General features: G+C 36.9%; 1 long non-coding RNA gene across 4 annotated transcripts in view; it reads left to right on the forward strand.

The window, feature by feature from the left end:
* Positions 1–27437, forward strand: part of LOC116421993 — an 81909-nt gene that overhangs the window by 52659 nt on the left and 1813 nt on the right. For all 4 annotated transcript variants that reach the window (XR_004232600.1, XR_004232599.1, XR_004232601.1 and 1 more), the window contains one exon: positions 21296–21397. This is a non-coding gene — a long non-coding RNA (uncharacterized LOC116421993). The remainder of the gene's footprint in view (positions 1–21295; positions 21398–27437) is intronic.

Genomic DNA, 27437 nt, shown 5'->3' on the forward strand with positions numbered 1-27437 from the left:
TTCTGATTCTTGTTTATCACACTAGTTCAATAGGAGAAATCAGGAACATTTGGACTTTTAAATAAGCAATGTCAAACTACTTTGGATCATAAATACAGATCTAAAAGGAATATTAGAAATTATCTGGTCCAACTCTTTATTTTTCCAGTGAGGACAATGTAACCCATAGAAAAGAAGCAATTTGCTCCAACTCAAACAAGTAAGTGGCAGAGGAAGAACAATAAAAAAAAAAAACTGAGGTCTTCTAACTCCCTGCCTTGTTTTTGTTGTTGTTGGTTTTTTTTTTTAATATATCACATCATCTTTCAAAGTATTAAAATTAATAAATAGACAAATAGTAATTATTTATTAAATGGTGAATAAATTCAATTATAAGCCCAGGAGACATGAAGACTCAGCTCATCCTTGGCCATTCCTGTTTTTCCAGGTCTCACTACACTTAAAGCATTTTCAAGTTGATGAAAATGTATTTTTGAAAGACCAAAGGAAAATAGCCTTTGCAGTCTCAGCCGTGCAAGCCATTGTTTAACAATATCTCATGCTAAAAAGGAAAGAAAAAAGAAAAAAATATTCTCTATAGATGACTGAAATCCTTCATTCCCTAGCTATAACCTGTGACCTCACTCGAATGAGGAACAGCTGTAAAGTAGGACTGATGCTTATTTCCCTAACTAATGAGGGAGTTGGGGAGGGGAAAGCGAATCAGGACTATGAATCCAAGAGCAGCTACTTGAGAATGACTAAGTCCCTTGGCTTCTTGACCCTACATCTGCTTTTTAAAATTAGTGATTTGTGAGAGAAGAATGATTTCCATCCAGGACTATAATGAGGATTTCTCTCGCGTAAGGCAGAGTGGGAAGGTCAACAGTAACAGTGGTTATACAAAGGACTGTCTTTGGGTGGAATGAGTGTGCATTGGAACACTATGGATGAGAGTGGAGTGCACCATATAGTTGTTGTTCCATCATTTTTGAAGAGGATCAGTGACATCATGAGATGATGTCTTGACTTGTGGATGAATCAGATTTAAGTGAGGTAGAGATGCACAAAGTTCCTACTTCTTTCTCCCAGACTCATCAAAGCAGTGGAAAGATCAAAGTCAGAACAACAAGCAATGGCCCAGGATGTGGTGGATGGCATAGGCATCTCTGATATCTGATCAAGCTCTAAGCATTCTCCAATGCCTGCTACTTTCTGCTACTTTCACAGCCTTTTAAAATAAATGGTTCACATCCTCCTATTCAACCATGGAAGTCTTCACGTACTTGAGGTAGACACTCCCTAACTCACTAATAGGTTTAAGTCCCCTTGCTTGCTCTTATCTTGGTAGAGTCCACCTGCTGAAACAATATGCTGAGGTGTGACCCTTGTGCATGGAGCAGTTTCTTAGAGCCAAGGATGAGAGTTGAGTGCCAGGTGGGCACCAAAGGTAGATGAGCAGTGCTGAAAAGGCTAAGCATACCCTCATAGCAGAAGAATACCCTGTTCATCACACTATGATATATAGGTTTGGTCCAGAAGCACCGGGCACATGGATGAAAGTCTCCAAACAGCTAAGAGCTCCCTTGCCATTTTTTGATCCTATGAAAAAGCCTCAGTTATCCTGCCCTCATCATTCTTCCCAAGGATGCAGAAGTAGAGACTTTGAAATGCTCTGGACAGGAAAAAATAGGACAAAATTTTTGCAGGGAAAAAGGAAAAAACCAACAATAAATGATAATGATAAAACCCAACTAAGACATGGTTCAAAAAGACAAGAAAAAGTTTAGTGTCATAAACCAAATCTTTCTATTTTGACTTTTTGTGGTTCCTCACCTGAAATCCAAACTCTCCCTGTCTGTTTGCTTCTTTAAAAGGCCAGTGGCTGAGTGCCATGACCATTCTAGTTCATTTGAATTCAGGAGGCTTTTCACATGGGGGTGATGGGAAACTGGCAATCAGGCTGAAAATGGAGCAAAATATTCTAGATATTACCTCTTATGACTCAATTGGAACTAAGCCTACATTTACAAAAGAACACAAAATTTGCCCAAAATGGAGCCAAGACTTAGTGTGCATAAAATTTTTGATTCACATAAAATAGCTCAGAATCTGAGCCTGAAAGAAATGGTCCAAAAAGGGAATCCTAGCACCTCAGTGTGAACCCAGAGTAGAAAGAGAAAGCCTCCTATAAGCAATCAGGCGACAATTTTCAATCCAGCTATGTCCTAAATGGGCAACTTATTGTTGCTGAGAACTTTTCCCCATTTTATTCAGATCTGTCCACTGTCCATCAATTTGGAGAATGACTGAATAAGTTATGGTATATGAATGCAATGGAATGCTATTGTTCTATAAGAAATGATGAGCAGCCTGATTTCTGAAAAGCCTGGAAAAAAACTTATATGAAGTGATGCTGAATGAAGTGAGCAGATCCAGGAGAAAAATGTACAGTAACAAAGGATTATGTGATGATCAACTGTGAGAAACTTAGCTCTTCTCATCAATGTGATGATCCAAGACTATTCCAATAGACTTGGGATAGAAAATGCCATCCACATCTAGAGAGAGAGAGAACTGTGAAGATGTGAATCAAAGCATAATATTTGGAAACCGAATAGATACCCATAAGTTGGGGAATAGCTAAATAAGTTATGGTGTATGAATGTTATGGAATATTATTGTTCTATAAGAAATAATCAGCAGGATGATTTTAGAGAGACTGGAGAGACTTACATGAACTGATGTTGAGTGAAGTGAATAGAACCCAGAGAACATTCTACACAGCAAGAATAAGATTATGTGGTGATCAACTCTGATGGAATGGCTCTTTTCAACAATGAGATTATTAAGGCCAATTCCAATAGACTTCTGATGGAGATAGTCATCAACATCTGGAAAATGGACTATGGGGAATGAATGTGGATCACAACATAGTATTTTCACTTTTTTGTTGCTGTTTGCTTGCTTCCTCATTTTTTTCCCTTTTTGTTCTTATTTTTCTTGTGCATAATAAGTGTGGAAATATGTGTAGAAGAATTGTACATGTTTAACATATATTGGATTACTTGCTGTCTAGGGGAGGTGGGTGGAGAGAAGGGAGGGAAAAATTTTGTAACACAAGGTTTTGCAAGGATGAATATTAAAAACTATCTTTACATTTATTTGAAAATAAAATGCTATTATTTTTAAGAGCATAGTATTTTCTCCTTTTTTGTTTTTGTTTTTTGTTTACTATTTCTTTTTTATGGATTTTTCCCTTTGAGTATGATTTTTCTTGCACATTTTGACAAATATAGGAATATATTTAAAATTATTGTATATGTATAACATTTATCAAATTGCTTACTACCTTGAGGAGGAAAGGATTAAAAAAGGAATGGAGAAAAAATTGGAACACACAATGTTATAAAAATGAATGTTGAAAACTATCCTTTGAAAATACTATTCAGATCTATTCCACTCCCATAACTAAACTATCATGGATTTTGAGTAAAACACAAGTTTGCGCACCAGGGGTCAGCAGTTTCAAGCCTGAATTGTAACTGAATGGAGTCCTAAAAGCATTACTGGTCAAGATAGAGAATTTATTTTTAAGGATTTGAGAGTCACGATTAGCATCTCTGTACTTGCAAAATGAAAATATCACTTGCTCTGGAGGGTTATTTAAGAAATGTGAAAAAGGAGTCATAGAAATTCTGAGATGGACAAAACCTTAAGCATCATATGGTCCAATCTACATTTAGAGAAGTTATGGCAAGAAAGAGAAGAAAAAATTTTAAATTCCCACCAAATCTGTTGTACTGTTCTTTCATTAACCTTTTGAGGTAGGCAGCAGAAATATTTCTATTGGTCCCAACCACAATAATAACAAATAGTATTTCTATAGAACTTTTGCAGTATTATCTCATTTGATCATCACAATAGCCTTGGGAAGTAGGTTCCTAAAAAAAAAAAAAAGGAATATGATTTCCCTAGTTTACAATTAAGGAAACTGAGGCAGCTAGAAATTAAGTGCCTTGGCAAAGGTCACACCTCCAATAAATCTGAAACTAGATTTATACTCAAGGCTTCCTGAATCTGACGCCAGTGTTCTAGCAACTGTATATTCTCTGTCAATAGCAACAAAAACAATGATGATAACTCATAACTATACAGGACTTTAAAGTTTACAAAGTGCTTTCACTTGATCTTCACAATAAACCTTCACATACTGTTATCCCCATTTTATAGATGAAGCAACTGAAGCTAGAGAGGGTGACTTTCATTGGGTCAGATATCTAAGAAGTGCCCAAGGTGCACTAAAACCCTCAATTCTCATGATCTCCAGGCCAGGGCTCTTTCAGCTATGGCACAATAACTAGGAGAGTGAGGAAAATATAACCACCACGGAGTGGTAGAAACTTAACTTAGGTTTCACTGTGGCCTCTCATTGAATGACTCTATAACCATCCACAAATCACTTCCTCAGCTTCCCCATCTGCAAAATGAAGATAATATTTACTCAATACTCAGAGAAGTGGGTATTTACTAAAATGATACAATAAGTTTCCAAAGTTTTTCTTTTCCAAATCATCAAAATTCAATTTCTCTAAACTTGCCATGAAGAAGGAATCTAGCCATTAAGAATATGATTAATCTAATTCACACTAACATGTGAACTATTGTGATAGATACAATAACTTACACATACAAACCTTCCTTATCAAAGTCCCTGCCATATATTAAGTCCATATATTAAGCCCGATAACTGCCTTATCTTATGTGGGCTATCAAGATGCTCTTGTAAAATACAAAGGAATACATCTCTAATATAAGAATAAACATATTTAGACTTGATTTAAAGAACTTCCCCACAATTAGAAGTATCTTACTGTGCTGCCTTTGAAGGTAATAGACACTCTTTTACTTTAGGGTGACAAACAAAGGCTAAGTGACTACTTGGTGGACATGATGTGAAGGAGATGAATTTAAAGATATTTGTGGAATTAAATGGCTTTTAAGATCCCTTCTAGCACCATGGTTTTATATAAATCTATCATTATCTTCTCCCCTATCTTTCTTGGAAAATCACCAAGCAAACACCCCTTGATATCATCTGAACTCATATTTTTACATGTCTTCTCATGGCTTCTTGGCCTTCTACTGATGGATGCCATTCAAAAATCTCTAATTTCTAAGAAACATTTTCCACTATCTCATTGAGCTGTCTTCATTGGTAAATGAGTAAAAAATGCATCCAGCCTGAAATGTTTAGCTGGATCCAGATCAGACATGTTTTATATCCCATTAGTCATCCACCAATCTATCCTGTTGACATCTAGTTCCTCCCCATTTCCATTCTACCTCCTGCTCTGGGAACATTAATCAAATGAATCCTAGAATTGCTTCTGGAAAAGGCATGTTGATCTCTGGCCCTAAAGCTTCATTCACCATTCCTGTGACTTTCCAAAACAAAACTGTCCTACGGTCTTTCTGAATTTGTAATGGGTTCCCAGGGCTTAGAAATACTAAATATTTAATAATTTTTTCTTCAATTTTTTGAACTCCATTAATTGTCCCTGGTAACAACTGAAAGAAAATCTTAATTTTAATCCATATAATCTTCAGCCTACATAAATAAACTACTATTGGCTCATATTCTTTTTTGTATGAAAAGTTCCTCCTTGAAATCATCTCAAAGAATCATAGATTTGGAGCTGGAAGAAACTCAGAGATCATTTAATCCAAGCCACTTGTTTTACAGATAAAGAAACTGAGGCTCAGAAAACATAAGTGATTACTCAAAGTCACAGAGGTAGCACTTCAAGGTCACAGAGATGGCACTAATTTGTGTTATTTCTTGGATTTCAAAACCAGCATACTTCCCATTACATCATGCTCATTCTCAATTATTCATTAGTATATATGCAAAAGGAAAAACCAATAACATAGCCCATAGGACTGAAATAATGTCTACTAGAGTATCTGTTAGGCTTCCACCTGAGGTTCATCCTAAAATAATCCTTTGCTCAGCTGCCTGCCCTTCTCATCCATTTTGACTTTTAAGAAGGCTCATTAGAGACTGGTTACTGAAGCTACTTTGGACTTGGACATATTATTATAGAGAATAAGCTTTTCCTTTCCCAATAATATAGTCCAACTCCCCAGAAGTCCTTTGGGTGCTGAAATTAATTATATATCTAGGTAGGTGGTCCCACAAAAGCGCTCAGAGAACAGCTTGACAATATAAGAAATCAGCCCCTCAACCATTTTTGGTTTAGAGAAGCTACATCGAAACTTAATGAGAAACCACATGTCAAGAGAAATTTTGGCATTTCATTTTATGATTATTTACAGCCAGTCTAGCATATAGCATGTGGCAAAAAGATACCTTCACAATATGACCCGATATATTCTTTCTCATGGATGAAATGCTTTGAAAAGCGAACCTGAACGTAGTCCTCTTAGGAAAAAAGGGGAGAAAATCTTTCAGGCTTTTTTAATTAGAGTAAAAAAAATTAAAACATGAAATGGTAAGAGTTGGGATGATCTAGTTCCTACTTAGTACACTACTCAAAGGCTCCATGTTGCTGGCAAACAATGGTTAAAAAAAAAAAAACACTAAAAAATCAGTACAAGTTTCACAGTAATTTATTTTTTAATGAGCATGATATCTGCCAAAAAATTCCATCCCTCTAAATTCTGATAATTAGACATTAAAATAAATTTGTGTAAAATCATTCTGCTTAGGTGTTTCGCAGTTTTCCAAAGTTCCATGTGGCGGACACTGACAATAACATAAGGCAGCTGGGCGATTCAGAGGTTAAAGGGCTAAATTTCAAATTAGGAACACTGGAGTTTGAATTGAGCTTCAAACACTTATTTAGCTGGGTCACCCCGGGCAGGTCACTCACTGTGTCTGTCTCAATTTTCTCACCTATATAATCAGAAGAATAATTATGGTTTACATCTATGTACCATTTTATATATTTTATTCCATTTGATCCTTACAACCCTGGAAGGGGGAGATGCTATTATCCCCATTTTACAGATAAGGAAACTGAGGAAGTTTTTATCAAGGGACTTTCTTATCTATCTATCCATCGATCTACTTATATGCAGACAAATATGTAAATACTTGAGAATAATGACAACAATAATTTCAATGTTCCCTCATACTTGTCAATATTTTTCTGTGTAAGGAGGTGGGAAAAGAGGTAATATTTGAGACTAAGTGCATTTGAGTGTGTGTATGTATGTTGACCATATGTGGATATACATTTACATGTAATTTTTAATTTTAAAAAATATTTATCTGTACATATTTACATATATTCAAGTCAATAAACATTTTCTAAGCCCCTATTATATGTTAGGCACAGTGCTAAGTGATACAGATACAAATTAAAAAAGAATACATATCCTGCCCTCTAATGGGGGAAAACAATACAAAAGGTAAAAATTGGAAGAGTTGGGGACACAAAGGGATATTTTCTTTTGGGAAATTGACACTGAGCAGAGCTGCAGAAAGAAAGTAGAGGAAGTGTGTGTGTGTGTGTGTGTGTGTGCGTGCGTGTGTGTGTGTGTGTGTGTCTAGAGAGAGACAAAGAGAAATGAAGAGAAACTCATGCATGTGTATATAGAAGTATGAATGTGTATATGTGTATGTATATATGTATATATACATATATATACAAACATATGAAGAGAAAGAGATTTAAGTATAACCAGAATAAATAAAAGATAATTGAAGAGGGACCCTACATATGGGAACATACAAAAAGCCTCAGATTGGAAGGAATGCTTGAGCTGAGCTTTGAAGAAGACTAGGGATTCTAAGAGAAGAAGAAGGAAGAAGAAAAAGAAGGAAGAAGGAAGAAGGAAGAAGGAAGAAGGAAGAAGGAAGAAGAAGAAGAAGAAGAAGAAGAAGAAGAAGAAGAAGAAGAAGAAGAAGAAGAAGAAGAAGAAGAAGAAGAAGAAGAAGAAGAAGAAGAAGAAGAAGAAGAAGAAGAAAGAGGAGGAGGACGACGAAGGGAGGAAGGAAGGGAGGAAGGAAACAAAGAAAATTCTGAAGTTGGAGGACAGGTAGTCTATGACAAAGTACAAAGAGTAGAGATGGAATATCATATGTGAACAACAACTTCAAGACCAGTTTGACTGGAATAAAGAGGGCAAATTCACAACAAAGCTGGAAAGGCAGAATGGAAAGAGATTGTAAAGGGCGTCCAAAACCTAACAGAGAAATTGGAATTTGATCGTAAGAGATAGGACATTACTGGAGTTTCCTTGGCAAAGGAATAAAATAATCAAGTTTTCAGATCATCAATCTGGCAAATGAATGGAAGATAGACTAATAACAGTAATAATAGTTAGCAATTTATATTGTGCCTACTATGTGGCAGACACTGTTTAACTTTAAGCACTTTAAAACATCTCCTTTGAGCCTTACAACTATCCTATAAGGGAGTTACTATTCTTATCCTCATTTGACAAAGGAGGAAACTGAGGCATACATATGTTAAGTAACTTGCCCAGGATCATGGAGCTAGTTTCTGAGGCTTGGTTTGATATTCTTGACTCAAGGCCCAGCCCCCAGCCACTGTGCAACCTAGATGCCCTTAAACTAGAGAGGGTTTTAAGGGTCTTAAGACACAGACACCAACAGGGAGATCATTGCAATAGTCCCAGACAAGAGGGGATAAAATTAGTGTGATATAGGGGAAAGGCAGATGCTTTTGGAGAGATTGAATTGGTATCTCATTGTTTCTCTGGAGTGAGTGTGAGAAGTTGAGGATGCCACTGAAGTTGCAAATCTGAGTGATTTGGAGTTTAGTGATACCCTGGATAGTAAGAGGGAATTGGGGAACTGGAAGTAGTAGGGAAAAATAATGCATTCTATTTTGGTCATGTTGGGTTTGAGACATCAATGGGTCATCCAGCTCAAAATGTCCAATGACAATAAGTGATATAGGAATAAAGTGGGGGGGGCAGCTAGATGGTGCTGTGAATAGAGTGCTGATTCTGAAGTCAGGAGGACCTGAGTTCAAATCCAGACTCAGATACTTAATATTTCCTAGCTGTGTGACCCTGGGCAAGTCACTTAACTCCAACTGCCTCAGCAAGAAAAAAGAGAAAAGAAAGGGAAAAGGGAATAAATTTAAAGAAAGAGATTAGGGATGGATATTTTGGTCAGTGTCATAAGCATAGAGATTACAACTGAACCAACAGGAACTGATGTGGTGATTGAGTGAGGAGAGAGAGAGGAGATGCTAGTCAGAGAAGCACTAAGGCAGAGATGTCAAATATGTGCCAGTCTATTCCCTGCAGCCCATAACACACCAGTAGAGTGAACCAGATTAAAATGTAGTTGGGAAATATTTGCAAATTTAAAAAAAAATACAACGTAGATAATGTTTATTTGTGGGATTTTATATAGAGAACCAGCAGGGATCTGTTTCTATTTAAGTTTGACACCAGTGTTCTAAAGTATTTCCAACTTTTTCCCCTCATAACTTTCTCATAATTCATTGTATATCAGGCTAAACTCTTTCCTGAGTAATGATCCAAAATTCCTATGAACTTATGTCATATTCCTGGGCCCCTTTCAAATCATCCCGGGAATTCAATTTATCCCCAAATCATCATTCTAGAGATGGAATATGGTACTCTGGGCACTCCAACTTACCCTCAAAGAGGGGAGACAGAGGTTGGAGCTCTGATAGAAGAAATCCATCATATTCCCTGGTTGCCATGCAGATCCATTTAGGAATAAAACTGAAAAGAACCAAGTGGGGCCAGTTACCTTCATCTGACATCCTTATCTTTTTTATGCATTACTTTTAGCAACAAAATTACCGGTTTCCTTATAAACTCATTTTCATCACCAAACAACAAAATATGGCAGAAATAAGTGCAACCAAAATGATGTCTGTTTGCAAACAAGAGACCACAAGACAAGTTTCCAAGGGCCGTGCCATTATCCCCTCTCAACCACTGCTCCCTCTCTAGGTACAGGAAAATGTACCAATGCCTGTTGCTTACTGAAAGAAGGAGGTGTCTTCTGTGCCCCAGTCAAGTCTCCCTTTAGATGACCTAATTATATACACAATTCAATGGGCAGTAGCTGACTTAAGTAGAAATAAAAGTGAGACTTAGTAGGAGCTTGGGCCCATCTGATGTCCATCCCAGGGGGCAGTTGGGTGCAGACTTGGATTCTGGGATATCTTTTGAAGTCTTTCAGACATCCTGGCAGTCCAACATCAAAGGAAAATCCTCTCCATATCCCCTCCTCTCCATCCCTGCCTTTCCTTATATCTATCAGCCTATATAGCAGCAGGACACTGAAGGACTTCAGAGGGATTTTCAAATCGGTTTATATTTAGTGTCTTTCTTAAAAGCGGCTGAACTCAAACTCTAAGTCCAGGAAGCTTTGTTATTGAAAGCTGGGCAAGATGGTTTTATTTAGGTGTGAATTTGTGCAATCATTCTGACCGGAGAAAAGGATGCCCATTGCCTGGGTTCCTGGGAGACCCTCTCTCCTGGATCAGTGACTGTGTGGAAGGGGAAGGGAATATTAATGGAATTTCCCAGCAGATTTGAAATCCAAAGCCCCAAGCTAAGAGAGGCAACTTGGTGGCACAGTGGATAGAATACCAACCCCGGGATCAGGAGGATCACATTTCAAATTCAGCCTCAGACACTTACTCGCTATGTGACTCTGGGCAAGTCATGTAATGCTGCTTGCCTCATTCCCTCATCTATAAAATGAGCTGGAGAAAAAAATGGCAAACCACTCTAGTATTTTTGCCAAGAAAACTCAAATAAAAGCACGAAAAGTTGGACATGACTAAAAGGACTTAACACTAAAGGCTTTACTTGAATAATAACAGTTCCCTGGATATATACCATCTCATTTTGGGCTCATAATAACATACAAGAGAACTATCACAGATTTTATTATTCCCATATTTCAGAAGACAAACCTGATGATTGGAAAGGTTAAGGGATTTTCCCAAGATTACACAATAGGTAAGTTTTCCTGACGCCAGCTCTCCAATCATTGCAAGTCTTTTCGCTTCCTATCTGTAAGACCGTAAACATGCCATTTCCTCTTTGTGGCCATCACTTTTCTTGTCTATAAATCAGAGAGTTGGCCAAAGAGACCATTGAGGTACAAAGTCCTAGACTCATTTAGCTTCATCAAGACTTGCCTGATAGCACATTAGCTGGAATTCTGTGATGAACTTATGGAAAGGCATGGATAAGAGTTTCCCAGAACAAGCAGGATAAGTAGGTTTTCCAGGGTGAAAAGAAATGCATGGGGTTAGTCACCAGCAGGGGCTTTGGTCGCAACACCAAAGTAGAGAGTTTTGCTAATGCATATAACCACAGGAAAACCCTGAAGCTTGGGACAGTGCCTCCTCATCCCAGAGTGAGCAAAGTCTAAGTCTAACATAAAATTCAAAGTCAAGAAATAAGCTGGAATAATGATCAAATAATACTAACAACAAAATGATTTGACCATAAAAAATAGTGGCAAGGAAGACCAAGACATAAACTCAGAAAGCAACAATATGGAAAAAAAATACCAAAAAAGCCATGAAGAAAAGTGCTAATTGGACCCAAGTCAAACAAGAATTCCTGGAAACAGTTAATAAATGACTAAGAATAGCAGAGGGGAAATTGGGAAAATAAATGAGAGTGATGCAAGAGAGTTATGAAAAAAGAATTAATAGCTTATTAAAAGAGGCACAAAATTACTGAAGAAAATAAAACCTTAAAAAAATAGAATTGGCCCAAAAGTAAGAAGCACAAAAATTCACTGAAGAAAAAAAATCCCTAATATTTAGAATTGGACAAGTAGATTCCAATGATTCCAGGAGACATTTAATGAAAAGAATGAAAAAAAAAATAGAAAAAAAACCATGTGTAATACCTCATGATATGAAATGAACTGATGCAAAGTGAAGTGAGAAAAAAAAAACTGGGAGATCATTGTCAGCAGTAACAGCAATGTTGTGATCATGATTAACTATGAAAGACTTGGCTACTCTACTTGGTACCATGATCTAAGACAATTCCAAAGGACTCGCGATGGAAAAAATGCTATGTCCTTCCAGCGAGAGAACTGATGAATCCTGAATGCAGATTAAATATGATTTTCTCACTTTATTTTCCTTGCTTTTTAAAAAAGCCAAAATGGAAAGCTATGCATGATTATAATTGATAATGCTTGCCTTTTCAGCAGGTGAGGGAGGGGTAGGACAGATGGAGATAATTTAGGTCTCAAAATATAAAAAGAATATAATGTTAAAAAGTAAAAGTAATTTGAAAATAACAAAAAGAAAGACTTGCCCAAAACAAAACTATCTAATAATGTAGGACTGATGTCAATGATGAATGGGCAAAGGCAGCAGCAAATATAGGATTTAGAATTGTAAGAATGTTTCATATAAAATAATAGCTTTTGTGTATAGCGTCAAAGATTTTTTGTTCTTTCTAGTTATAAATTCATTTGATTTTCATAAGAATCTGGTGACTTAGGCAGCTAGTTGGTGCAGAGGTTGGAGGTTTGGGCTGAGAGTAGAAAAGATCTGAATTCAAATCCTCTCTCAGACATTAGCTATGTAACCCTGGGAAAATAATGTAATGTCTCTCATTCTCTGTTTTCTCATCTGTAAGTTAGGGATAATTATAGCCACGATCTTTGGCATTTTTTTGAAATTCAAACAAGTTACTTGCATTTGCAAACCTTAAAATTATTAAATGCTTCTTGTTGTTTTTATTTAAGCATAATATATTCCCATTTTACAGATGAGATGGCCAACTGTCAAAGAGATATAGTGATTTGCCCATGGTCACATAGCTATTGTGTCAGAGATAAAATTTGAATCCAGGTCTTTCTGACTCATTAAATGAAGTAAAAAAAAAATATTTAAGTTGATTACATATTAATCCTATCTTCCCTTTTAGACTATAATCTCTTAGTAAGCAGGAACATAATTCATTTCTATTCATCCCAAGAGTCTAGTAAATCAACATGTATCTTGTATGTGGTTTTTACATTTTTCCCCTCTGTATTTACTTTGTTATTTGTTCTGTAACTTTTTATCTGTGTGACTGCTACCCACCTTTCCCAGAAGAATGTAGAAGCTCCTTGAGGGCAGAGACTATTTTGTTTCAGAATTTGCATCTCATCAGCCTCCTTGGACAGGAAGCTACAATAATGAAGTCACTGCCTTTCCCTATCTCCACTATCCAGCTAATTGGATCATCCAGTATACTCTATCTCCTTTCCCTAGGACTTTGCAATGGCTGCCTCCCAAGACTGGAATGCACTCACTCCTTACTTCTGCCTTAGTGTCTATTTCTTTGAAATTTTATTCCTTCTTGATCCCCTCAACTGTTAGTGTCCTCCCTCAATATTATATATTTAACTACTTTGTATATCTCTGTATTTGTCTTCTTTATATTTATGATATATATGTATAAATACATGTATTTTCTTTCCTGTTATCTTCATCTCTTTACAATTAGGATTTGTTTCATTCTTTGTTCTTGTATCCTCTTACCTCGTGCAATGCCTGGCAATGATAGGGACCTAATAAATACTTATTGATTGGTTTAATAAATGCTTTTGAATCAAATTAAACAATTACTTTAAGAAGGAAGGGGAGTGATTTCTAAGGTTAGGGAAGGAGAGGTAGGAACTCTCTTAACTGCATCAAGTTGGCTTTCTTCTTTTGATGTTAAAGGCAGGTACATGTCAATTAATTAAAAATCTATAGCCCAGCAAAGAAGATTCCAAGTAGTGGGGGCAGGAGAGACAGCCTGTCCAAAGGAAAACAAGGCCCTACAAAGCAGATCTTCAAACCTTTAGGGTTAGCTCATCATTCCTACCCTCTCTCCTATTCTAGAAATCAATAACATCTCTTGGTAGTGCATATTAATTTTACAATGATTATTTGAATGAGCCAATCAATACTGACTTTTTCTTCGTTTCTATTCTTTCATATTTTCTTCAAAGCACTTATTTTCCAATCACTTGGTTGTCCTTATTGTTGTTTATAACTTTTCTCCATTTCTGAGTTCTTAAAACCCTGTGGCCTCCTTCTGCCTCTACCTGAACACTAAATAAGAATCTGCAAAATTGTCCCTATTAAAAGGGAAGAGCATGAACCAGGAGTCAAAAGAGAATTATGAAAAGAAGCTTGAGAATGTTATTATTCTATATTTCAGGGTTTGAAAAATTATTATTCTCTTTTGATAGCAACACAGCAGCTTTATTTAAATGTTTGTTTAATCCTCCCCAACAACAGTCTCAAGAGTCAAGGCAGAAACATTAGCACTGGGTTAATGCTTGGATGAGCCTTAAATCATCACAGCTTTGACACAGCACGGAGGCAAAAACTTTGATACAAGTAAAATACAGACTCTATGGAATTAGGTTGAAACAATTAATCAAATATTTAATTATATTGGAACAGAACACAGTTATCAAGCCTTTAACTAACAGTGCTTAAGAGTCCCAAGTGTCTCACCTACCAAAAGATGCCTAAAAACAAAAAGGTTGTTTAAATCACTGATACTTTTAGTACCAACAGGGAAGCCTGGAGAAGATGAAGATTGTTGGAATATGGGAGCCACCTGCCCATGGCTGCTAGAGGTCTAACTCAGACCTGTAGAATGGATCTCTTCCTGTGAGAGGATGATGATGATACAAGGAGACTGAGAGGCAGTTCTCTGACTCCCTGAGTGAGAGGCCGTTGTGTTGTCTAACCTCTCTCCTCTTCCCTCTGCCTACAATTTATTTCATTCCCAGTCCACAAACAATACCTGTATCAGTAAAGGCTGCCCTGCAACTCCCTCAATCCATAGCTGAGGAGGTTCTTGTAGAACTGACCTATCCCTTCACCCAGGCATGGTCCTTAATAGAAGATGGTTATAGAACCCAAAGTTTAGGATACAGAGGTCCAAGCTTTATAAGAGATTTCCACTACCTGTCTCTAATTGAACTTAAATAGTTGAGTCAAAAGAACATTGCTAATGAGTCCATGGAAGAAAAAATAGGGAAATGAAGGGTCTAGGGGCCATGTTATATAAAAATAGGCTAAAGGAACTCGGATATTTAGCTTGAAGAATTATAATCACAACTAATCCAAAATGAGCTGCTTCATTCTTCTTTAGGGACCCCCAAGTGTGTATATATGTATATATGTATCTATCTATTCATCTATCTCTCCATTTCTCTATCTATATTTCCATCTATCTATCCACCCATCCAGCTATCCATTTTGATCTAATCCATCCATCTCTATCTAAACATATTAACTCTTCCTCCCCACCCTTAGGAAGCAAGCTCCCCGAGGGAAGGAACTATTTCACTTTTCCATTTTTTCACCCTCAGATAGCCTCTCTCTTTGTCTGCATATCTTCAAGAGTAGATTGAATCATCCCTTCTGTCATGATTCAGTAGAGGTATTTTTCCAGATGTGGGCTGGAATAGCTGGCCACTGAGGTCACTAAGGTGTCTTAACAGACCCTTCCCATGGCCACATTAGTACATGAGTTACTCATGGGTAAAAAGAAGCATTAGGGATTCAGGCAGAGCACTTCTGCTAGAGACTAGGAAGAGCAGGAGGAAGAGAATATCTGTGTACTTTTCATCCCAGCTTCTGCTAGCTTTTGGTGGCTTGGGAATACTATAGTTCATTTTCCACATTACCAGTGACTTTGAGCTTTGGATAGAGATTGTGTACAGAAAGGCAAAGCAATTATCTGGAGAATTGAGAAGTGAAGAGGCAGTCCTCAAGTATGGGGCAAGGGCTCTATTGGATTTCTCCCACCTTGAAAAAGAAAGTGAATTAGTCAATAAGCATGGATTAAGTACTTGCGGTGTGCCAGACACTATGGTAATACTAGGAAGAGAAAAGAAGACAAAAGAAACAATCTAATGTGTGATATGAAACGCAAATGTTGTGCATACAAGATATTTTCAGGGGAAATGGAAGAAAAACAGAACAGATGGCAGGTTGAGGGGACTGAAGGCTGTACTGTTATGGTGATGTGGGCCCTGGGAAGCAGGGCTGGACTACACTACTAAAAGCAATCCTAGAATTAAGGGATGTCTGTTAGAGAGAAGTCCCAGAGCTTTTTCCATCCAAAACAGATATTGTTTTCCTATTTACTTGCTTACTCAAGCAATTCCTGATTCTCTCCACTTTAAGGAGATAGGGCCAAAGTCATTGTGTCTCTTCTTGTCATTTCAGAAGCTATTTTTATCCCTAACAGGTTTGTGCTTTTGCTGCTCTGCTGTTGAACCATGGATATATACTCATTTCAGTGTCATATTACCTGAATGTGGAACTGTCATAGATTGGGCCTGACTTGGGTCAGTTACCTGGCAATTTAAGTCTGAAAATGGAACAAAATGAGACACTTTTGATTCATTTAATAGATAAGGAAAGGAGACTTACTTAGCCATAGTAAAGAAAGAGTGTTCTAAGAGAAATCACTGATTTAACAGAGTACAACTTTCCAGTCTTGTTCATGCTTCTGGTTTATAGCCTGAAACCTCATATTTCCACTCCTCTGGGTCTTGACTATTACCAAGTGATCAGGAAGATAAACTGATGTCCCAAGTCTTAGCCCACTATGCCAATCAAATCTCAAGGAAAGTTTTAATATATTTGCATGAGGGAAGGACTTTTGTGTATGCATATGAATAGTGTTCCTACTATATCCCACCCCTTGGTGGTAAAAGGCCTTGAGGGCCTTTTAGATACTGACATTGGTGTCAGTAATACAAGAAACCTGACAATGAGCATCAGTAAAAGAAGACAAGACAATACAAATTGGAAAGATTTCACAAACAATGAAACTTTCTCTTGAAAGAAAAATTGAATACGAGGGAATGAAGATCAGAAGTTTCACCTCTTTTTCTTTAAAAACCCCCAGTCAAACACTAAACTTGAAATTCTAAAAATAAAAGGAGAGATTAATAAAATTGAAAGTTAAAAAAAACTATTGAATTAATAAATAAAACTAAGAGTTGGTTTTATGAAAAACCAACAAAATAAATAAACCCTTAGTAAATCTGATTAAAAAAAGGAAAGGGGAAAATCAAATTGTTAATCTTAATAATGAAAAGGGAGAGCTCACCACAAATGAAGAGGAAATTAGAGCAATAATTAGAAGTTATTTTGCCCAACTTTATGCCAATACATTTGATAACCTAAGTGAAATGGAGGGATACCTTCAAAAATATAGCTTGCCCAGATTAATGGAGGAAGAAGTAAATTGGTTAAACAGTCCCATTTTAGAAAAAAAGAAATCAAACAAGTTATTAATCAACTCCATAAGAAAAAATCCCCAGGACTGGATGGATTTACATGTGAATTCTACCAAACATTTAAAGAACAGATGTAGTGGCTAGAAACTGAAAAATGAATGGATGCCCATCAACTGGAGAATGGTTGGCTAAATTGTGGCAATGTTATGGAATATTATTGTTCTGTAAGAAATGACCAGCAGGATGAATACAGAGAGGCTTGGAGAGATTTACATAAACTGATGCTGAGTGAAATGAGCAGAACCAGGATATCAGTATACACTTCAACAACAATACTATATGAGGATGTATTCTGATGGAAGTCGATATCTTTGACAAAGAGAAGATCCAATTCAGTTCCAATTGATCAATGATGGACAGAATCAGCTACACCTAGAGAAGGAACATTGGGAGATGAATGTGGACTATTTGCATTTTTGCTTTTCTCCCCAGGTTATTTTTACCTTCTGAATCAGATTTTTCTTGTGCAACAAGAGAACTATATGGATCTGCACACATATATTGTATCTAGGATATAGTTTAACATGTATGAGAAGGCTTTCCCTCTAAAAGAGGGGGTGGAAGGAGGGAAGGGAAAAGATGGAACAGAAGTGAGTGCAAGGGACAATGTTGCAAAAAGTACCATTCATATGTTCTGTCAATAAAAAACTATAATTACTATATATATATATATATATATATAGTAATTTCATCCCATTTTTTTGAGAAGAAACAGCAGCAGGAATATTGGGGCTCCACTGAAGATGGTGACACTTCATTGATTGTCCTAAAAGGTCAGGGAGAATTGCACTGTACCAATATCTACTTCTTGTTGTCTAGCCCAACAGCTACATGAGAAGGGAACCTAGAGACCAAATCTTTGCTTTATTAAAGGCCTCTGGGATATTGTGTCTTATCTTCCTTGACAGTTTTAGACATTTTTACCTTATTGTTGATCTTGTCCTTGTTGACAGAAATCAAGCCATCTACCAATAGCAGCTAGGTAGTACAGTGAATAGGGTACTATACCTAAAGTCTGAGAGATCTGAATTCTGAATTCAACTCTAGCCTCATATATTTCATTCTATAGCTTAGTATGTGGTCTTTGGGAATGGAAGCTGCCAAAACAGCTCATCAACCAGTGGCCCAACTTTGGCCAGGTTTTACCTTGGAAACCAAAATATGGGCCACCATGGGTCCTGTGTTTGATTCCCTTCCAGATTAATACCATCTTCTAAGAGCTTCCCTTCTAATGATATTGTCCAGGATCATCTCCACACTAAAACTGAGGCATTGCAGCAGGGGATCAGCCACAAGGCATATGATGAGCCAACAATAAATTGCAATTTAGCGACATCCCAGAATTGTTTTCCATCTGACTTAGAGGAACATAAGGACTGATAGTATGAAGCCAACAGCTGGGTTCTTAGAACTATTTATCATTTTAGTCCTTCTTATGTAAAAGAGAATCAGTAACAAAGATTGATGTCAATGACCCTGAAAAACATATCATCAGACAAGATGCCTTCTCAGTAGTACCAACCCTTCATAAAGAACAGCAGAGCAGATGTCATTGCAAGGAATATAGACATAGATTTCCAAGGCCATATTCAATGGCAAACTGGAAATTTCCCCTTTCTCTTAGGCTTCATGATGAGCAGCATTGTTTTAAGACACCACATCTGGTTTTATAAAATAATCATGCATATTCTATTAGATCATAAGGATTCAGTCACAGAAAACATCCATGCATGTGCGAGCTTTTCTGAGCCCCATAGTTGGGAAATAAGACAATACTTATTTGCAGTGATTTTACCAAAGGATACCATGAAATGTTTACAAGTTCATTTCTTCTTGTTTCTCTGCAAGACTGAGTTAGACTCTATGAGTTAGAGAAGGAATCACACAGACCATCTAGTTCAACCTGATTCCCTTTCACAACATCCCCAACAAGTGATCTTTCAGGTTTTGCTTGAAGATCTCCAATTATGGAGAATCTGCCATTTACCACGGCAGCCCATTCCATGTTTGGATAGTTCTCATTCAGAAATGGTTCATTATTCATAAGTATTATAGTAGGTGCCTCCCTCTTTGAAGTGGGTATTCCTTCAAATGTTTCAGATCACAACTTGACCACACTGGGTGACTCTTGAATATGTGCATCCACAAGCTTTTATTGTCCAATGCACAACCCACTGGGAACCTTCCTTGATTTCTCCTGACATTGAGGGAAAACCAGTGGATTGAATGACTGATCCATTGTTTATCCCTCGAAATTGCATTGTGACTAGCCACCTTCCTCTTTGTTCATTTACTTTTTTAGTACAATCTGTGCATTAGCTCTTCATAATCCCCCACTTCTAGTGAATTACAACCTTCTCATGACTACAGTGCCCCATCAGTTCCCTTCTATAGAATATTCATTTTTCATTTCCTCAGAGATAACATATCATGACTGAAAGTCATACTTTACATCAAGCCCATATGGTAACAATTAGGAGACATAGACACTAACTACCTCCAAAGATCTAAAAATGAGTATCATTCAGAGGGCAATGAAAAATCATATGGAAGGTACGAGTAGGCTGTGACATAAAACCAATGAGAAACTCCAACAAAGAATAGGAGTGAAAGACATCACCAGGGAATTTTCTCCCATAAGTCCATACTCCACAAGAAATGATTCTATAATAGGCAACATGTATACAGCACTTTAAGGTTTACAAAGCATTTTATGAATATTATCTCATTTGGTCCTCCTCTACCTAGGACCTAGGTGCTGTTATTTTCTCCATTTTACAGTTGAAGAAAGTGAAGTTTGTAAGTATTTCTGATTCCAGGCAGGTCCAGCACTCTGCTCTATGGCTCCACTTAGCTTCCCATTACCTCCTGCCTCTATAAGTTGGAAAAGATGGGCTAGCCATGTGGCTTGATAAATGGGATGGCCAAACTCATCCACTGGTTCCCTCGAAATGTCAGGACCAAGCACAAATGGCCACTAGCATGTTGAGCATGCCCCTTGTGATAACACTGGGGTGACATAGATAAAAGTCACAAAGCATGTGCAGGCAAGGAGGGATGGCTATCTGTGAAGTTGGAAGAAATCCCAGAATCATTGATATCATAGCTCCATTGGAGCATTTGAGTTTAGAAGAACATGATTCAATGTGAATCAATGGTGTGATAAAGTAGTCAAAAAAAGTTAAATTAATCTTAGGCTATTTTAATAAAGATATAGTAACCAGAATAAGAAAGAAGATATTTCCAGTCTATCTATCCTGGTCAGATCACAGCTGGGCTGCTGGGTCTGGTTCCATCTGGGACAATTTAGAAAGGAAATCGATCAATTGGAACCCACCCAGAGAAGGGTGACCAAGACTGGAGACAAGCCATGACCTTGAAGGTTTGTTTGGACCAGTTGAGTATGTTTAGCCTGAAAAGCCTGGGAATAGGGCAAGGGGAAAGGCTGTGTGAAATCAGTTGACAAAAATACTGAGTAGCTTGTAATTAAGCTCCACTTATCATTTCTTTTTTTGCTTTTCAGCTTTCTCTCTTTTGTTATCCTAGAACAAAACATGCTAAATTTGGAATCAGAAAGATGTGTGTTCAAATCCTGCTACTGTTTTTAATTGAATAGCCATAGGCAAGTCACATAACTTTTCTAAGCTTTTGTTCATCTGCAAAATCAAAATAATAATACAAGCAACACTTACCTCATAGGATTGCCGTGAGGCTCAGATGAAACAATATATGGAAATTATTTTGCAAATTTTAAAGCCCTATAAGAATGGCAGCTAGGTGACACAGTGGATAGAATTTTGAATCAGGAAGAGTCTTCATTGCCAGAAAAACTCCAAATGAGGTCATGAAGAATTAGACACAATTGAAAAAATGACTAGACAACAACAAAAATTAAAATGGGGGTTGTTATTATTAGTTTTATTCTGTTTTATTTATTTTTTATATATTTTTTATTTTTTATATTTATTTTATTTATACTTCCAGTTCCATCCATAATCAAGTGGATAGTCAGTGGAAGAGGCGATCTGGATTATCTGCTGAAGCTGTGGCAAATGGGAAACCAGACAGACATCATTAGCTCTTCTGGTTAGTGGTTCCAATAGGAAAAGAAAGTGACTTTAAGATGTCTTATAGAATTAGATAATACCATAGCAACCTGTCTCATTTTACAGTTGGGGAAACTGAGGCCCGAAGAGACTGGGGCTTTCCCAGTCACACATGTAGAAAATGTCCTGCTTGGGGCAGTTAGGTAGCACAAGAGAGTACACCTGAGTTCAAATCTGGCCTTAGATGCTTGATATTAGCTGTGTGAACCTGGACAAGTCACTTAACCCTAATTTCCTTCCCCCAAAAAGTGTCCTCATTCAAAATTTAACACTCTAACTCCTTCATTTCATAGGGTCTTAGGAAAGGGGAAGTGATTTGTCTGAAGTCTCCCAGGAGTTCAGAAGCCATTCATTCCAAATGTAGCTCTTAAATATCTCTATGATCGTGTTCAACCCTTTAGGGATGAAGACAAAATGAAACACAGATTCCCCTTGAGAAGTTTACATTCTGCTAAGGGGAAATATGGATACAGTGAAATAAATAAAAAAATAAAAACAAAGTCCATTCATCAGGGTAGAAGGGTAGGGTGAGACACTGGGTAGAATCTGGACAGGCTCCTATAGAATAGGTCACATGTTCTAAGCCTTGAAAGTGGAATCCATTCCAGGTCTGTGAACATCCTAGGCAGAGAGAAAATGGCAGGTCCAAGAAATAACACATGAGCTGGTTGGGCTGGAACATAGAATATGGAAAGACCAATGGTGTGGAATAAGTCTAGAAAGGTAAGCTGGAACGAGACTGTCCAGGCCTTTCAATTCCCAGTCTAAGAGTTTGAATTTGACCTTTTAGGCTCTTTCAACTCCCCCAGCCTGCCTCAATTGGGCCACAGCTGTCTCTAGCCTGAAACCCTCTATCTCTCTTAACTCTGTTGTCAGTAGCAAAGGAAACCATGGGACATGACAACTGCTGTCACCTCACTGAGCAACTAAGGAAGACTCCCATTGCCTTTGCCTTCTCTTGAACCATCTGGTTGGTCCAAAGACTTTTCCCACCCAAACAGATTTTTCAAGCATCACGTCCAACTTGGGTCCAAAGTATTCACCGTCCTCTACGGAAAAACAGAATGGATAAGTGCTAGCCATTGACCTTCTCCTACTCAAGGTGTTCCCCTTCAATCAGATCTTGCTAAAACACAGCTGAGTTCTGTGATTTTAATGAGAAATTTGGTCCTAATGGATTTGGGTCCCCTTCCTCCTTGCTATATCTTGTCAGCAATTCCTCAGAAAATTATTCAACCATCCCCAATTGCAAAGAAACAGATGGCATATTGGTGAGGAGGGTGGGACTAACAAGCGAATTTTCTAATAGGAAGCAAATTTAAAGACCTATAAGGCCAAAGCTGATACTAATGTTCCAAGCGCTTTCTCCTCAGGAAAATGGACATATTGATATTTTTGTTTTCTCTGATCCCTTTAACTAATGACTTGCACTCTTTTTAATTTGTACTTGCTGGGGTATTTGGTTTTTTCCCCTTTACTGAAGCAGTAGAATGGGAGTTAGCTTGTTTTAATAATCCAGGGTATAGTCAATGGATGCTCTCAGGAAATATGGAGCCTTAAAATTTGTACCAACACTCTGTTCCCTTCCTTTGATATACTTTGTCCAAAATTGATAGGATGCTACTTTAGCATGCCAGCTGTCCATGAATGGTGCTAAATTATGTTGAAAAACTATCATGGCACCTGAGAAAATAGCAATGCTGCCCTCATGAATATTAAATATTTTCATAATGATCAACATTTATTGCCATGAATAATAAATGTTGGAAATGGTGTCTATGGAGGAAGGAAAAGTAAACACTTGGCTGGCAACCAGGGAATTAACTGGAAAAAAAATTAATTGATTTTCTCTCAGACTTATTTTGATACTTCCTCAGATGGGAAACACTCTAATAATGCAGATTTCAACTCATTCATACCTTCTCATCATTTTGCCCGTCTTCCCTATGTGTTTTCCATATATTTACCACAAAAGGTCCAATCAATATCCTGGGATTTTTTTCTTTAGATTCTTGTCATTTCCACCTCATAAAATCTCTATCTTTCTCCATAGGATAACTTGTAAGCCATCTTATATATCCTATTGGTTCTGATCCCTATCCTTCCCCCATTAATGTCAAGTCCTTCTTAAATTAAATCTGCATATATGTATGTACACATATTACATATATATAATTACATATAATATTTATGAATTGCATCTTCCCAGAAAAAGGTAAGCTCCTAGAGGGCAGGATCTGATTTGCTTTTGTCCTGGTACCTCCACTGGCAAGCATAGTGCCCAGCCCAGAGTAGGCACTTTGTTGAATTGACATTGAAATTGTGTGGATACCAATAACCGCAGATTATTCGTCAATCAATTAGTCAATAAACCTTTATTGAGTACCTATTTAATAGAACGATTCTTAACTTCCTTGACATGGGGGACCCATCTTGTTTTCCAGTCATAAAGCCTTCTGTTTGCACCTTCCCTTATATGTTTCTGTAAGGAGTTACAACCAGTTCACACTAACGAGATTCCTTTAGATTTCCCCCTTTGTCCTTTATTTCTTTGGACATTGTGCTATTCTATAGTTCATTACCATAAAACCACTGGAGCAGAAAAGGAAAATGAGGAGAGATTTTTTTACCTTTTGACAGCAAAATGGCCTTGCTAGAAAATAGATTGGGTCATGATGGAAGTCATCCCAAGGATTTACTTCATGTAAATCCTTGTTCTTGCCGAGGATTGTTTTTTTATATGTACAGAAATTTTTTTATATGTACAGAAAGACAGACACTGGAAATACATAATACAACAGAAATACATATGTCTGCACACATGTCCATGAATGTTTATACCTATACATATATGTATGCATGCACACTCATACATATGCATATAATCCACAGGTTTCAGGGATAAGGTTAAGATAAGGTTGTTTTAGGGAATATGTATTAAATTAAAAAGGGTTTTGTGTAAATAAAACAAATGTGGCTGAGATCAGAAAGAAAATAGAAAATTAGTGAATGTTTTTATAAACAGTTTTTCAGATAAGGTCTTATATCTCAAATAGATAAAAAATGTCAAATCCATAAGAATGCAACTCATTCCCTAATTGATAAAAATTAAAGTATATGAACAGGCAGTTTTCCAATGAATAAATCAAAACAATTTATAATCATATGAAAAAATGCTCTAAATCATTATTGATAAGAAAAATGGAAATTAAGATAACCTTGAGATATCATTTTATACTTAATAGACTGGCTAAAAGGAAGAGGAAAAATGACAAATACTGGAGGGCACAAAAAAATTGGGACATTGTTGGTGGAATTGTGAACTCATTCGACTATTTTGGAAAGCAATCTGGAATTATGCCTAAAGAGTTATTAAATTGTCCATACATTTAGACCCAACAATATCATTATTTGGTCTATTTCCAAAGATAATTAAGAAAAAAGAAAAAAAACCCTACATGTTCTAAAATGTTAATAGCAGATCTTTTTGGGGTGGCAAAGAACTGGAAATTGCAGGGGGCATTCATCAATTGGGATGACTGAATAAGTTATGATATATGATTGTGATGGAGTACTATTGGAGTATAAGAAATGATAAGTTCAATGATATTAGAAAACAGGGAAAAGCCTGTATGACATAATAAAAAGCAAAATTAGTAGAGCCAAGAGAATATTATATACAGTAACATGCTCATTTCACTTAGCATCAGTACACGTAAGTCTCTCCAGGCCTCTCAGAAATCATCCTGTTGGTTGTTTCTTATAGAACAATAATATTCCATAACATTCATATACCACAATTTATTCAGCCATTCTCCAATTGATGGGCATCCACTCAGTTTCCAGTTTCTAGCCACTACAAAAAGGCTGCCACAAACATTTTTACATGTGTGGGTTCCTTTCCCTTTAAGATTTCTTTGGTATATAAGCCCAGTAGAGACACTGCTGGATCAAAGAGTATGCACAGTTTGATAACTTTTTAAAACATAGTTCCAAATTGTTCTCCAGAATTGGTTGGATAACTCCACCAACAATGCATCAGTGTCCCAGTTTTCCCACATCCCCTCCAACATTCACTATTATATTTTCTTGTCATTTTAGCCAATCTGAGAGGTGTGTAGTGGTATCTCAGATTTGTCTTAATTTTAATTTCTCTGATCAATTGTGATTTGGAGCACCTTTTCATATAACTAGAAATGGGTTCAATTAGTGAAGAGCTTGAATTCTTATAAATTTGAGTTAATTCTCATGTATTTTAGAAATGAGGTCTTTTGCAAAACTTTTGAATGTAAAAATGTTTTTTCCAGATCTCCACAGGTCTGAGAAGTAAACTATCCTATGTTCTTCTAATTTGTTTATAATCTCATTCTTTATGTCTAAATCATGAACCCATTTCAGCCTTATCTTGGTATATGGTGTTAGATATGGGTCAATGCCTAGTTTCTGCCATACTAGTTTCCAATTTTCCCCAGCAGTTTTTGTCAAATGGTGAATTCTTATCCCAAAAATTGGGATCTTTGGGTTTGTCAAACACTAGATTACTGTAGTTATTGACTATTTTGTCCTGTGAACTTAACCTATTCCACTGATCAACTTCTCTATTTCTTAGCCAATACCAAATGATTTTGGTAGCCGCTGCTTTATAATATACTTTTAGATCTGGTACAGCTAGGTCACCTTCGTTTACTTTTGTTTTTCATTAATTCCTTTGAAATTCTTGCCCTTTTGTTCTTCCAGAAGAATTTTGTTGTTATTTTTTCTAGGTCAGTAAAATAGTTTCTTGGGAGTCCGATTGGTCTGGCACTAAATAAATATACTAGTTTAGAGACTATTGTCATCTTAATTATGTTCCCTTGACCTATCCAATAGCACTTGATATTTTTCCAGTTGGTTAGATCTGTCTTTATTTGTGTGGAAAGTTTTTTTTGTAGTTTTGCTCATATAGTTCCTGACTTTCCTTTGGCAGATAGATTCCCAAATATTTTATACTATCGACAATTATTTTAAATGGAATTTCTCTTTGTATCTCTTGCTGTTGTATTTTGTTAGTGTTGTATAAAAATGCTGATGATTTATATGGATTTATTTTATATCCTGCAACTTTGATAAAGTTATGGATTATTTCTAATAGTGTTTTAGTCGATTCTCTAGGGTATGACTATTTCAAAATAATTTCTTTCTTTGTAGTTCCAGCTATTTTATTTTATGCATTTAAAAAAAGAATTCTGAAGAAGGCCTACTTGCAAGCTTCCCCAGACCTTTCCCTAGAGACAGTGTGACATAAAAAGGGTTCATAAAAACCCCTGCTTTACAGTCCCATAAAGCTGTGTCTACTTATAGGGTCATCTTCACCCATGTCATCAATCAGCCAACAAGCATTTTTAAGCCCCTACTGTGTGCTTGCCACTGTGCCGGGTGCTGAGAGCCCAGAACAAAACTGAAGCAGTTATTGCCCCTCCAAACCTTATAAGCTATTACAGGAGATCATACACATATATGTGTGTTTGTATAAGCACATTGTGGGTTCAAAAACATCTTCCAGCCTTGTTTCAATGCAATAAGCATTGAGAACCTAATATGGCAAAATGGGATTGAAAAAAGCTTGGGAGCCCCAGGTTAAAATCAAAGCAAGGCATAAAGGATAAAAGCAAGATTCAGATGTCAGAAGAGCAGGATTCAAATCCTACTTTTGATGGTCACTACCTGTGTGATTTTGAGGAAGTTCCTTCACCTCCCAGATTTCCTTATCTTTAAAAGGAGAGATTTGCAATTGAGGGTCCTGAAGTCCCCTAAGGCTTTATGTCTACAACCCAATGACTTCAGTCAAAAATGTCTTTTTGTGTTTTGGGTTATTTTGTTGTTTATTTTGTTGTTTGTTTTTAGTCTGATATTTGTGTTCTACAAGGAGTTCAGAAGCAGAGATGGGACTCGGCCGGTGGTATTTGTTGTTGCCACTGCTGTCAAATTACAGTAATTTCATCCCAGTTCCTCCGCGATGTGTTTCAAATTTCTTTTCAAAT

The sequence above is a fragment of the Sarcophilus harrisii genome, chromosome 2 (assembly GCF_902635505.1).
Source record: "Sarcophilus harrisii chromosome 2, mSarHar1.11, whole genome shotgun sequence".
Lineage (NCBI taxonomy): Eukaryota > Metazoa > Chordata > Mammalia > Dasyuromorphia > Dasyuridae > Sarcophilus > Sarcophilus harrisii.